This window comes from Nycticebus coucang, chromosome 9, assembly GCF_027406575.1.
Source record: "Nycticebus coucang isolate mNycCou1 chromosome 9, mNycCou1.pri, whole genome shotgun sequence".
NCBI lineage: Eukaryota > Metazoa > Chordata > Mammalia > Primates > Lorisidae > Nycticebus > Nycticebus coucang.
The window spans coordinates 91,583,143-91,595,692 of NC_069788.1; the positions used below are offsets into that span (position 1 = coordinate 91,583,143).

Here is a 12,550-nt window from a genome sequence, read left to right on the forward strand (position 1 = left end):
GCAAATAAAGGCAGGCATGGTGGCTCATGCTTAGAACTCTTAGAAGCTGAGACAGGAGGATCACTTGAGGTCAGGAGTTTGTAATCAGCCTGAACAAGAGCAAAACCCTTCTGTACTAAAAATAGAAAAATTAGCCAGGCATGGTGGTAGGTGCATATAGTCCCAGCTAATTGGGAAGCTAAGGCAGGAAGATTGCTTGACCGCAGGAGTTTGAAGTTGCAGTGAGCTATAATGACGCTAATGCACACTAGCTGGGGCAACAGAGCAAGACTCTGTCTTAAAAGAAAGAGCAGATTAATAGGAGAGAAGGTATATACATTTATTTGCTAATAGTGTTATATGCCATGGGAGCCTTTAGACTCAAGACCCACAGAGAGAGAGTAAATTGTCTATTTTCTTTTTCTTTCTTTTTTTTTTTTTTTTTTGAGACAGAGTCTCACTATGTCACCTGGGGTAGAGTGTCCTGGCATCATAGCTCACAGGAGCCTCTAACTCTTGGGCTTAAGCAATTCTCTTGCCTCAGCCTCCCAAGGAGCTGAGACTGAGTAGGGAAACTCAACAAGGCCTATCTGTCTAGATTCTTCATGGCCTCTTCAAGCATATGTTTTCACCTCTGGGTATGAGGCAGAACTCCTAGTGGAATGGGGTCTTAGGACCTACAATCAAACATGGTAGGTCAGATATTTTCTGTATGGCCAGGTTTACATAGAAAAGTAGGAGGAGGGCGGCGCCTGTGGCTCAGTGAGTAGGGCACCGGCCCCATATGCCGAGGGTGGCGGGTTCAAACCTGGCCCTGGCCAAAACTGCAACAACAAAAAAAAAAATAGCCGGGCGTTGTGGCGGGCGCCTGTAGTCCCAGCTACTCGGGAGGCTGAGGCAAGAGAATCGCGTAAGCCCAGGAGTTGGAGGTTGCTGTGAGCTGTGTGAGGCCACGGCACTCTACCGAGGGCCATAAAGTGAGACTCTGTCTCTTAAAAAAAAAAAAAAAAAAAAGAAAAGTAGGAGGAAAGTTCAATTAATGGTTTTTGGTTTTATGGCTGGCTTTGGGAAAGAGGTTTGTATGGTTTGTATGACCCACTTTGGAAAGAGAGATTCTAGTTTCTTTGGCTAGTCATGGGAGAAACTAAAGGCCCAGAGATGGAAGGGAAAGAGAATGTCGGAGGCCTTCTGAAGCTTTTGTTTTGGGGTATTGTTTTTTGAAACCCTACATTATATCTTGCGATTTAAATAAATAAACAACTCTTGGAAATTCAGTGAGAAGAGCCTTTCAGAAGAGGAAGAAGCCAATGGAGGCTTGAGTATGATGGCTCAAGCCTAAATTCTAGAACTCTGAGAGGCTGAGGCAAGCGGCTGAGGGGAGGATTGGTCACCACGTGATGCCTGCAGCCGTGACTCAGCAAGAAAAGAACACCTTTACAGATGCAGCTCCTCAATCTTAGACTTTCTAGTTTCAAGTATCACTCGCCAAAGAAATCTCTTTTCTTTATAAATTACCCAATCTGCAGTATTCTGTTATAGCAGCAGAAGATAAATAAGAAAGCTCTAAATTCCCACGTGCTGTATTCAGAGTTGAGCTGTATTTGAAGTTGAGCTCAATTTCTCTTTTCCACTGCAAAATCCCATTGTAGGGCTCTCTATACTTACCTTTTTTTTTTTTGAGACAGGGTGGTCTTACTTTGTCACTGGAATTGTCATAGTTCACTGCAACCTCAAGCTCCTGGCCTCAAATAATCCCCCTGCCTCAGCCTCCCCAAATGCTAGGATTACAGGTATAAGCCACTATGTCCAACCTTCTATACCTGTCTTGATATTGCTGAATAAAGTCTTCCCTACCATAGTTTAACAAATGTCATTGAATGATTTTTTTTTCTTTGATACCAGCCCTATCTGGGCTCCTATCTGAAGGCTCTGGGAAAGTATCTCCTTTCAAGCTCCTTCAGGTCATTGGCTGAAGTTCCCATTTCCATGCTGACTGTCAGGTGGGGGCCTCTCTCAGCTTTTTAAGGCTGACAGCAAGCTTCTAGTCCCTTCATCTTCAAACCAGCAAGGAACCTCTGTAGCACCTGCTGGAGAAAACAGTCAGATTTTAAAGGGCCCATATGATTAGGGTAGGATCCCCTGCCCAGATAATCTCCTTTTTACCAAAACATAGCATAATTACAAGACTGCTATCATATTATAAGGTTTCACCCGTTTTCAAAAAGGAAGAGATTATACATAGATGAGGGTTAATTTGGTGGGGGAGAGGAGTCACTCTTGGAATACTTCCTGCCACAGAGTTAAATAAATGCTTATTGATTGTCTGAATTGATATGTTTATTAAGCACCTTCTCTAGGATAGCTACTGTTTTAGGCACTGGGAGTATAGAAGTAAATAAGACAGGCTAGGCCGCTGCCCTCAAACAGTTTAAATTTTAGTGTTGAGCCAGGAAATTAACAAAACAAATGTGAAGTCAGATAGCAAAGCATGGTAGAAGGCTAAAGAGTGATGGAGATTCGTGTGCTGTCTTGGGTCCACTGGCTCAGCACAGTGAGGAGGTGGTACCATCTGGGCAGAAGCCAGCTGTGTGACTGGAAGGGAAAGGGCTTTCAGGGAACTGGAAACTGCAAATGCAAAGAAGAGGAGGCCACTTTAGCTGGAAGGGAGCAAGTGAGGCGGCAGGAAATGAGGTGGGGGGAAGGCAGATTCAGGTGATGCTCACTGGGCAGGGTTTTATTCTAGAAAAGGATGGAATAGTTTTTAAGTTGGAATTACGAAGAAAAGTTTTGGAAAAGTGGTGATAATTGTACAACAATGGAGATGTAACTGATGCCAGCAAACTCTGCACCTAAAAATGGTTAAAATGGCAAATTTCATGGTTTTTTTCTCTACCTACACACAAAAGCTGTCATCGCATGAGGTCTGACAATTAGTTCGCAAACTTGCTGTTGTCCACTTACATTGGCAGCACTGTACAAAGGACCTGGTGAGGTTTCATAAAGTTGATGTATCAGCGTTTCGCAGCTGTGTTCATGTCCACATGTTGTGGTGTCTTGCTGAGTGCTGATCATTATTGACACTGTGTGTTTTTATGTGACATATTATGACAGCTCTGATGGTCATTCCAGAAAATAAGTTCTAAAATTGCTTTGAAGGATGGACTAGGCACTGGCATTGGTGCATAGCTTCCCAAGGGGAGTACTTTGAAAGTGACCATAGTGATTTTCAGCAATGAGGTATGTAGTGTGTTCTTTAGAATGAGTTCACACACTTAATTGTCAGACCTTATGTATATACTACAGCCACCATGGTTGACCACTTCCCTACAATGACCACCTCCTTAAGTTGACCTAATTATCATAGACTTCACATACACCACATGTATGTGTCAGTATAGAAGGCCTAATTCCTTATGTTGACCACCTCCATAGGTTGACCAGTTTGTTATAGTCCTTTGGGTGGTCAACTTACAGAGGTTGTGATATATATATCACAATAAAATAAGAAGTAAACAAAAAAAGGAAAAAAAGAATAAATAATATTTGGTTAGAATAAAACAAGGGAGTTGGGAGCCAAAGAAAACAGCATAATTGAATGCCCAGGGGAAGGGAGGGTATGTAACATTTAAAAAATCCCTTGGAGGAGGCCGAAGGAGGCTTCTAAGGTACCTCCTAGGCTCAGTTTTTTATCTGAGTGTCAGTTATCTAGAGGTATTCACTTTGTGAAAATTTATTGAGCCATGCATTTATAATTCATGCATTTTTTCTATGTATTTTATACCTCTATTGGAATGTTTACATGTAACTCCATCTGCAGTGGTGAGAACTGACTGCAGGGACCCTGAGAACACAGGTGAGTGTTTGGCACTTATACACTCAGTAAAGAGCTGACATATGGCTGGATCCTGTTCTGAGTTTCTTCTTTGCATATATTAATTAATTTTATCTTTTCAACCACCCTGTGAAATAGAGCACTGTAACTATCGTTTCCAATTTAACAAATGAAGAACCTGAAGCACAGGGAAGTAAAGTGATTGTCCAAAAGCAACACAGCCAGTGAATAATGAGCTGGAATTTAAACACAGGCATTCTGGATCCAGAGTCAATGCCTTTAACCATCACATCAAACAGAATGAATCAATGAATATGTTTAGTCCCTTTGCTAAACCAATGATTCTGAACATGGGGGATGTGACACAAATTTTGCCCCCCAGGGCATTTTTAACAATGTCTGAAGACATAGTTGGTTGTTACAATTTGGGAGAGGGGCACTAGAGGCATCAGATGGGCAGAGGCAAGAGGTGCTGCTGAACGTCCTACCATGCACAGGACACCTGCCTCCAACAACAAAGAATCACCCACTGTAGGATAATATTTAGAATTAAACATATCCTACATCAAGCACATAAAGTGAATTCAGTGAGAGTTTAAAATGACTTGCTTTTCTTCCAGAGGTTTAAGGTTCCTGGACCCCCCTGGGCTACACGCAGAGTTGGCTTCCTTGGAGTTATAAATTCCTTAAGCCCTTTCTCTGAAGCTGTACACCCTGTGAAGCCTGAGATCAAAGGGCATGCCGCCCTTCCTCAGAGATACAGGCCAGAGGGTTGAGTATGTTAACAACAGATTGTCAGAGGTCTACAGGTGCTCTGCCCTGAGGGAAGGACACAGTCATTACTTCATACTGAGTAAACTGAGTGAATGCTTGAAGACATTTTTCCATTAACTCTGTTCCCCTGTGGCTACTTTCTTCTTTATGATTTTGTTTACACACCTGCCCAGAGATTAGTCAGTGTTTAGAAGAAGATGTTTACTGCAAAAGTGATTATGTTGATGTGGTAACAGGATATTTCCTTTTTAGTTGATTTCAGATAGGTAAATGGAGGTAATGATAAAACTAATAGATAATAGATTAAGTGTGTATGTGACTAGAAAGATATAAATTCAAACCCCTAAATAAAGATCTTTGCTACACTTCATCTCATCTTGTGTAATCAGTTTCTTGACTTAATAATTACAGGAGCGAGTTTACACCTACGGCAAAGCTGCTGTTCGTTCACGTCTCCGGTCACGCAACGCCCACCCCAAATGTCAGAGGTGCTGAGGTAGAGAAACTCTGTTCTAAACCTTAAAACAGGGCAGGAATGATGGCTCACTTCTATAATCCTAGCACTCTGAGAGGCTGAGGCTGGGAGATTGCTTGAGCTCAGGCAATCTCCTGAGCAAGAGTGAGACCCTGAGCTCAAGACCAGCCTGAGCAAGAGTGAGACCCTGTCTCTACTAAAAATAGAAAAACTAGCTGAGCGTAGTGGCACATGCCTATAGTCCCAGCTAGGCAGGAACCTGAGGCAATAGGATTGCTTGAGTCCAAGAGTTTGAGGTTGCTGTGAGCTATGATGATGCCATGGCAGTCTACCTAGAGTGACAGAGTCTCTGTCTCAAAAATAAATAAATAAATAAATCTTAAAATAATATGTTCACATTCCTCAACTCTTGTTGCTTTATAGTCTTTTTTTTTTTTTTTTTTGTAGAGGCAGAGTCTCACTTTATGGCCCTCGGTAGAGTGCCGTGGCATCACACTCGCAGCAACCTCCAACTCCTGGGCTTAAGTGATTCTCTTGCCTCAGCCTCCCAAGTAGCTGGGACTACAACAGGCGCCCACCACAACGCCCGGCTATTTTTTTTGGTTGCAGTTCAGCCGGGGCCGGGTTTGAACCCGCCACCCTCGGTATATGGGGCCGGCGCCTTACCGACTGAGCCATAGGCGCCGCCCTGCTTTATAGTCTTAAATCTCTTCCTTAATCTCCCACTATTAGATTAGAAATAAAAGAACCTTGTTCTAAAATGACTCCTGAGTGCTGTTCTCATGGCAACCTCCAGCAACCCTCTCATTGGCCCTCCACTTTCAGCCACCTTCTCTTGTTCCATACTCTGAGCACTCAGCCTACATCCTTGCTGAGGGAAACCAAGAGGACTATCCCTGTTCTTTGTCAAGATATGCCAGGCATCAGGTTATCATTTTTATTGCATTTCAAGTTCTAATCAGCCAAAAGCTGTCATTTCTTTCTTTTTTTGTTTTTGAGACAGAGTGTCACCATGTCACCCTCAGTAGAGTGCTGTGGTGTCACAGCTCACAGCAACCTCAAACTCTTGGGCTTAGGCAATTCTCTTGCCCCAGCCTCTGGAGTAGCTGGGACTACAGGTGCCTGCCACAACGCCTGGCTATTTTTCTGTTGCAGTTGTCATTGTTTAGCTGGCCTAGGCTGGGTTCGAACCCACTAGCCTTAGTGCATGTGGCTGGCACTATAACCACTTGTGCTTCGGGCGCCAAGCTCAAAGGCTGCTATTTCTTCTGGGTGAGTTAGGGGGTGGTTAAGAACACACTTTTGCTTCTCTTACCAGACAGTGAATTTCCCAGGAGAAGGAACAGAATCCTACATATCTCAATGCTCAGCTGCACCTGGCATCTGCACCTAATAAATCTGTTGTTGAAGAAACATATGAATGAACTCCTGATGCTCCCTGTTGCAGAGGATTGTAAAAGCACAGTGGCCCTGAGGACTGACAGGACATGTGTAGACCTGGGCTTGACTTCCAAGCTGTGATCTTGGGTCATGTACTTGACTCCAGAGTTGGCAACATTTTGGGGAAAGGGTCAGAGAGTAGATATTTTCAACTTTGTGGATCATATGGTCTCTCACATAACTATTCAGCTCTGCTGTTTGCAAAAATAGCCAGAAATAATACCTAAACCAATGGGTGTGGCTGTGTTCTCATAAATTTTTACTTACAAACATAAGCAATAGGCCTGGAGCAGGAGGCCAATCTACAACTCACTGGAAAAAAATTATAAAAGAATCTCAAATGGCACAACTCATGAATGTATCCCTAAATCTTGGGCTTAATACCTTTGGGCAGGATTGCCTGTATTCCATTACTTCAATTCCATTCAATTCAATTTACTGATTGCCACCTCATGGCACTGTATGTACAGTATTTTATTTTTCTTTCCAGTTCCTTGTGAGATAAGAATACCAAACATTTGAGAAGTAGCATTATATAGAAAGTAAGAGCTTGAAATTCTGGAACCAGAATGCCTAGGTCCTAGTTCTGGCTCTGCCACTTAAGATGTATGTGATCTTTGCAAAATTAATTTAACCTCCCTAACTTAATCTCCTTCAGTTGTTCTGTCTGTAAAGTTGGGATAACAATAACAGTGTCTCTTCTAGGGTTGCTATGAGTATTATATGGGTCCCAATCCCCTAGGGTTCTTCAAAGATTCCAAAACTCAGGTTACATGCAGGCCAGCAAAATCAGAGTCTCTGGGGATGAGACAGGGTGTCAATCTAAAATTTTTTTGTGAGCCAACTTATGAGGATGTGCCACTCAGAAACACCAAATTCAGAGGAATGGAGTCAGTGTTCCAACATAGGGAAATTAAGAGTTCGCTTATACAGGCAGAGATAGAGGAGTTTTTAGCAGGATTACAACATTATTCATACAAGGTTGACACTTAGAACAACTTGATTGATTATAGGTTGTGTTTCTTTTTTGGGAAAGGTACGTATAACTTTTTTTTTTTTTTTACAGAGGGTGTTATTAATCACGGGTTCCATCACCTGCTCTAGGCAAAGCAGGAAAACAGACGGGAAGAGTTAAGCTATAACCAGGGTCATTAATTAAGAAGGCGCAAAGTTTTTGTCATTGATATTATTTAATTCTCTCTAGTATTTATACAATAAGAAAGCAAGTTAAACTATAATTTGAGACTAGAAGTGGTAACCTTATGTGACTCAGTTGACAGTTATATCTTTCCTTAAAAGCTAAAGTGTTCTGGGCAGTTTCAACAGCTTTGTTTGTTTTCTGGAGAAATAAAAATTATTCCATTTAATGCCATATATTTTTCTTTTTTTACTTCAGATTAACACGAGGGGACAATTAGGTTACAATGTTTCTTTTGATAGCCAACAGCTTTTAAATTTTATTTTCACAGGGGCTTCAGTACTTCTGAAGCTTCCCAAGGTGAGTCTAAAGCACAGACAAGTTTGGAAACCAGTGGGTTGAAGTGATCCAAGAGCTAGTTTGATCCTCCGGTAGACGTTTCTGAAACCTCTAGGCTCTCAGTCCCCACATACTCTGGGATTTGTAGTCCTTTGGCTCACCGGCCTCGACCCGCCTCTCATTGGTTTTTGCAGACACCACGCCCCGAAGCTCCGCCAATCACGGTGGCGCAGTGGAGCCTCAAAGAGGAGAGTGGCGGCGCCCCCGCCGCAATCACAGCAGGGCGGACGTCAGAGGTGGCTTGTCTGAGGCTGCGCATCGCCGGGAGTTCCCACGGTCCTGCCACCGCCGCCGCAGCCGAGGTAACCCGCTGCAGGTAACCACAGGCCCCAGCGCGGGAAAGGGCAGACCTCATGCCCAAGGCCAGGACCTTCCGGCTGTCTGCCGCTGCTCTTGGCCACCCGGCTGGGATTTTCATTTCCCACAGCCCTTTCTGAGTAATGAGTTTCTCACTCTGCCAAGGGGAATTTCGGGAAACGATGAATCCTGTAGGGTGGGGATTAGAAGTGGGGCTCTCTTGTCACGCGTGTTCTGGCTGGAAGGGTGCGTTTCTCTGGAGAGGGAAACTGAGGCCGGAAAGGAGACGGGTACCCTACAGGCTCTGGGGCGTGGTTCCAACCTTTATAATCAAGGGACAATGCAGGCTTTTTGATGCTTTTAACATGGAGGATTGCACTCGTGGGTTGTTAACAACAAAAATACCCAGGTTTGTAAAGACATCCCTTCCGAGAATTCAGGGAAGGTTTGGTTCTCTGAGGTTTGAGGTGATGAGAATTTCAGGATGATTGACATCAACCATAAAAAGTGAAACTTAGCAGGTTTCATACCCTACCCCTAATTTAGATTTGAAGTTATAACTACGTGGATTATTCTATGCCAAGGATAGTAGTATCTGGGGGTTGGAAGAAGTAACTTTGTGACTCATACTTTGTTTTACCGATGAAAATGAGTGCCCAGGGTTTGAGACTAGCACTATAGTATATGTGAGTGGAGTAGCCCAGGTTTATTTACTGTAGAGCTGCATAACAAACATTTATTGAGCCTTACTAAGCATTTCGGGCAGGGATTATTTCATGAAAGGCAGAGGCAGTCTCTAGCGAACAATTCCAGTATGAAGGGGCTGGAGGACAGGAAGTACACGACAACATCTAACCTTGATTTGTGGGAGTGGGTAGGCCTTTCCAGAGAAAGGGGATTCTTGAGCAGAGTTTGAAGATTGAGTGAGAGCTAGTGAGATAGAGAAGAGCATTTCATCTGGAAAACATAGCATGGCGAAGGCACGGAAAGAGCAGTGCTTTGGGACCTGGAGTGCGGAGTCTTGTAGGAGCAAGAGGTTTCACGTGGGTAGTTGATATCATGAGCTATGAGAATAGAGCGGTACATCTTGCAGAGCTTCCTGTGCTGCTCTGAGAGCTTTGGATGTTGTCCTGAATGTTCAGGAAGCTCCATTAGCGTACATCCATACCTTAAATACTCTCTAATGTGGAAGAATGTTGGAGAGAGGCCACACCCAACACAGGGGAATTACAGGGGGTTTTAAAGACAATTGGAGTGGGGAGGGAGAGGAGATTTGAGAACTGTGTGCAGGTGGAATACACGATACCCAGTATTGTTCAGTAAAAATATGTTGAGGTAAACTCTGTCTCTTGAGTTTTCCACCCTATGACTATCTTTTGAAGAAATGCCAGCATTTTTTTAACTGCAGAAGTTGCTTGGTATGTTATAATTCAAATCTCAATTTATGTTGGGAAATTGTCACATGATTGAGGATTTTGAAATTTGGTAAAATAAACATATAAAACTCAAATTTGGGGCCAGATGTGGCGGCTCATGCCTATAATCCCAGAAGGCCTAGGCAGGTGGATTGCCTGAGCTCAGGAGTTTGAGACTAGCCTGAGCAAGAGTGAGACCCCATCTTTAAAAATAGCTAGGTGTTGGGCGGCGCCTGTGGCTCAGTGAGTAGGGCGCCGGCCCCATATGCCGAGGGTGGCGGGTTCAAACCCAGCCCCGGCCAAACTGCAACAAAAAAATAGCCGGGCGTTGTGGCGGGCGCCTGTAGTCCCAGCTTGGGAGGCTGAGGCAAGAGAATCGCTTAAGCCCAAGAGTTGGAGGTTGCTGTGAGCCGTGTGACGCCACGGCACTCTACCCGAGGGCGGTACAGTGAGACTCTGTCTCTACAAAAAAAAAAAAAAAAAAAAAATAGCTAGGTGTTGTGGCAGGCACCTGTAGTTCCAGATGCCTGGGAGTCTCAGGCAAAAGAATCACTTGACTCAAGAGTTTGAGATTGCTATAAGCTATGACACCATGGCACTCTACCTCGGACAACGAAGTGAGATTCTGTCGCAAAGGCTCAAATTTTCTTGTAATCCATGAAATGAATATTAAAACCATAATTAGATCACTTTACATCCATCATAATAGGAATTTTAAAGTTTGAGACTATCAAGAGATAGGTGTCTGAAGAAAATGAGATTCTCATTCACTACTAATGAAAGTTTATCTTTTTTTTTTTTTTGAGACCGTCTCACTCTCACACTGATTAGAAGCAACAATATAGCCACAAGCAAATACCCAGTAGTTCTACTTCTAGAAAACACCCTGGAGCAGTGTTTTTCAAACTTTTTTATTTCACGGCACTAGTGAACCTATAGTTAAACTTCCTCGGCACACTTAAATTATGTTTTTAAAAAAGAATAAAAAGAAGACTTACTGTGCTTTGAACTTCTTTTGAAAATAATTTAATAATCTTAAAGATTTTTCAAGGCACACCTAAGATCCTCTCACAGCATAGTGTTGAAAATCTCTGCCTGAGAGAAACAGAGACATTTGTATACAAGGAGAGGGATGTTAGGCTGTTTATTGCAACATTGTTTATAATCATTAAAAAAATAGGAAACAGCCTAAATTCCATTAGCAGGGGACTGTTTTTAGAGTAGATATATATTTTTATAATAATTGATTGGAAAGCGATGCCAATTTAGAATTGTGGTTACTTTCCAGCATGTGAAGGAGGGAACAGGAATGAGGAACGTTTTCATCTGAAATGTTTTATTTGTTTCGTGAGGGAAAACTTAGAAATTTATAAAATTAGCAGTTGATGGTCTGGATGATAGAAAACAGGTGTTTTATGTTATTCTTTATACATTTCTATAGTTAATGTCTACTCAATTTCTTAAAATAAAAATTATACGTTAAGTAAATATTTGACTTTTCTAGCTACATGTTAATTCTTAAGTTATGTTATTTTTGCAAAAGACTACAAACTGCACTGCTACCAGGTTATAGGTTTCAAAAGTAGTAATTTGGGAGAATGAAAAAAATCAAATGCCACATCATTGAAAATAAGAATGTGGAGAACCATTTAACCGCTGGCCGGAATGTACTCTGCTAGATACCTAAATTCTTCTAACCACTAGTAGATCAAAAAAAATTTTTTTTCCTTTGTTTGTTTTGAAATACATGTTAGTTGCTTGCACTTTCCATAATGTTTAAAGATAATTTTTTTTAAAAAAAGATGAAGTCATCACTCTGTACAGATAGAAAAGTGAACATTGGTTAAGGATTTTATTTAACTCATTAGTGAAGGAACTTGGTGAGGTGTTGGAAATGCCAAAGTACAGTCGCATTTGTAGACTAGAAATACTGCAAATGGAAGGCAAAACTGGCTACTTTCTACAATGGGGGAAGGAAGTCAATTGAACCTTAATGGGATTTATTTGTATGTCTAGACTCAAATTATTTGCATTGTTGTCATCCATAGTATACAGTTATAAAATAACTCCTGCAGAATCAGAATTGGATAGCCATGAAATGTATGCTGTAATCTAGAATCTAGTTTGCCACTGTATCATACATTTTTCTCTACAGGAACAATAAATGATAAACGAACCTGAATAAAATACATTTTTTTAAATTTTAGATGAGATCTCATTGGATTTTATTTTAATTCTGTATTTAACCTGAAAATGAAAGATTTGAAGACCGAATGATAATTAACTTCTCCCTCATTTCACAGATGGCTAATCAAGGTTCAGAGAGACCCTTCATAGTTAGTGGCTGTGTGTTTTGTGTTCAAGAGAAATTATACCAGGCACTTTTTAAAATCAGTAAGATGAATTTTCTTCTAGCTCAGTGATTTTTCAACCCATGTGCCTCGAAAATTTTTAAAGATCATCAATTGAATTATTTTCAAAGGTAGTTTAAAGCACAATAAATATATTCTTTTTTTTTTTTTCCCCAACATAATTTAAGTGTGCCGTGGAGGTTTATAGATTCAAGTGTGCTGTGAGATAAAAAAGAATAGAAAATACTGTTCTAGCTACTACAGTAGGGGAGAAGTGTGGAACTGAGGTCAGCTCCAAGTATAGCAAGGTCAGCTGGGGTTTGTATAGTCCAAAGACAAGGTGAGGGAGTCAGTGGAATTCTTGGCTTAAACTATTCTATAGGTCAAAGAGTAGCTTGTCCTGATCCTCATCAGTGGAAAATTACTAAGATGAATGTGACTAGACAATGT

The 12,550-nt window shown here is 41.8% G+C and overlaps 1 protein-coding gene across 2 annotated transcripts in view; it reads left to right on the forward strand.

Annotated features, from left to right (window-relative positions):
• The first annotated feature begins 8,229 nt into the window (after window positions 1-8,229).
• Window positions 8,230-12,550, forward strand: part of LGMN (legumain) — a 40,777-nt gene continuing 36,456 nt past the window's right edge. The window contains exon 1 of one of the 2 annotated variants that reach the window (XM_053600951.1): window positions 8,230-8,353. The gene's annotated coding sequence lies outside the window, so the exon portion shown is untranslated. The remainder of the gene's footprint in view (window positions 8,354-12,550) is intronic. The other variant, XM_053600952.1, reaches the window with a different exon arrangement.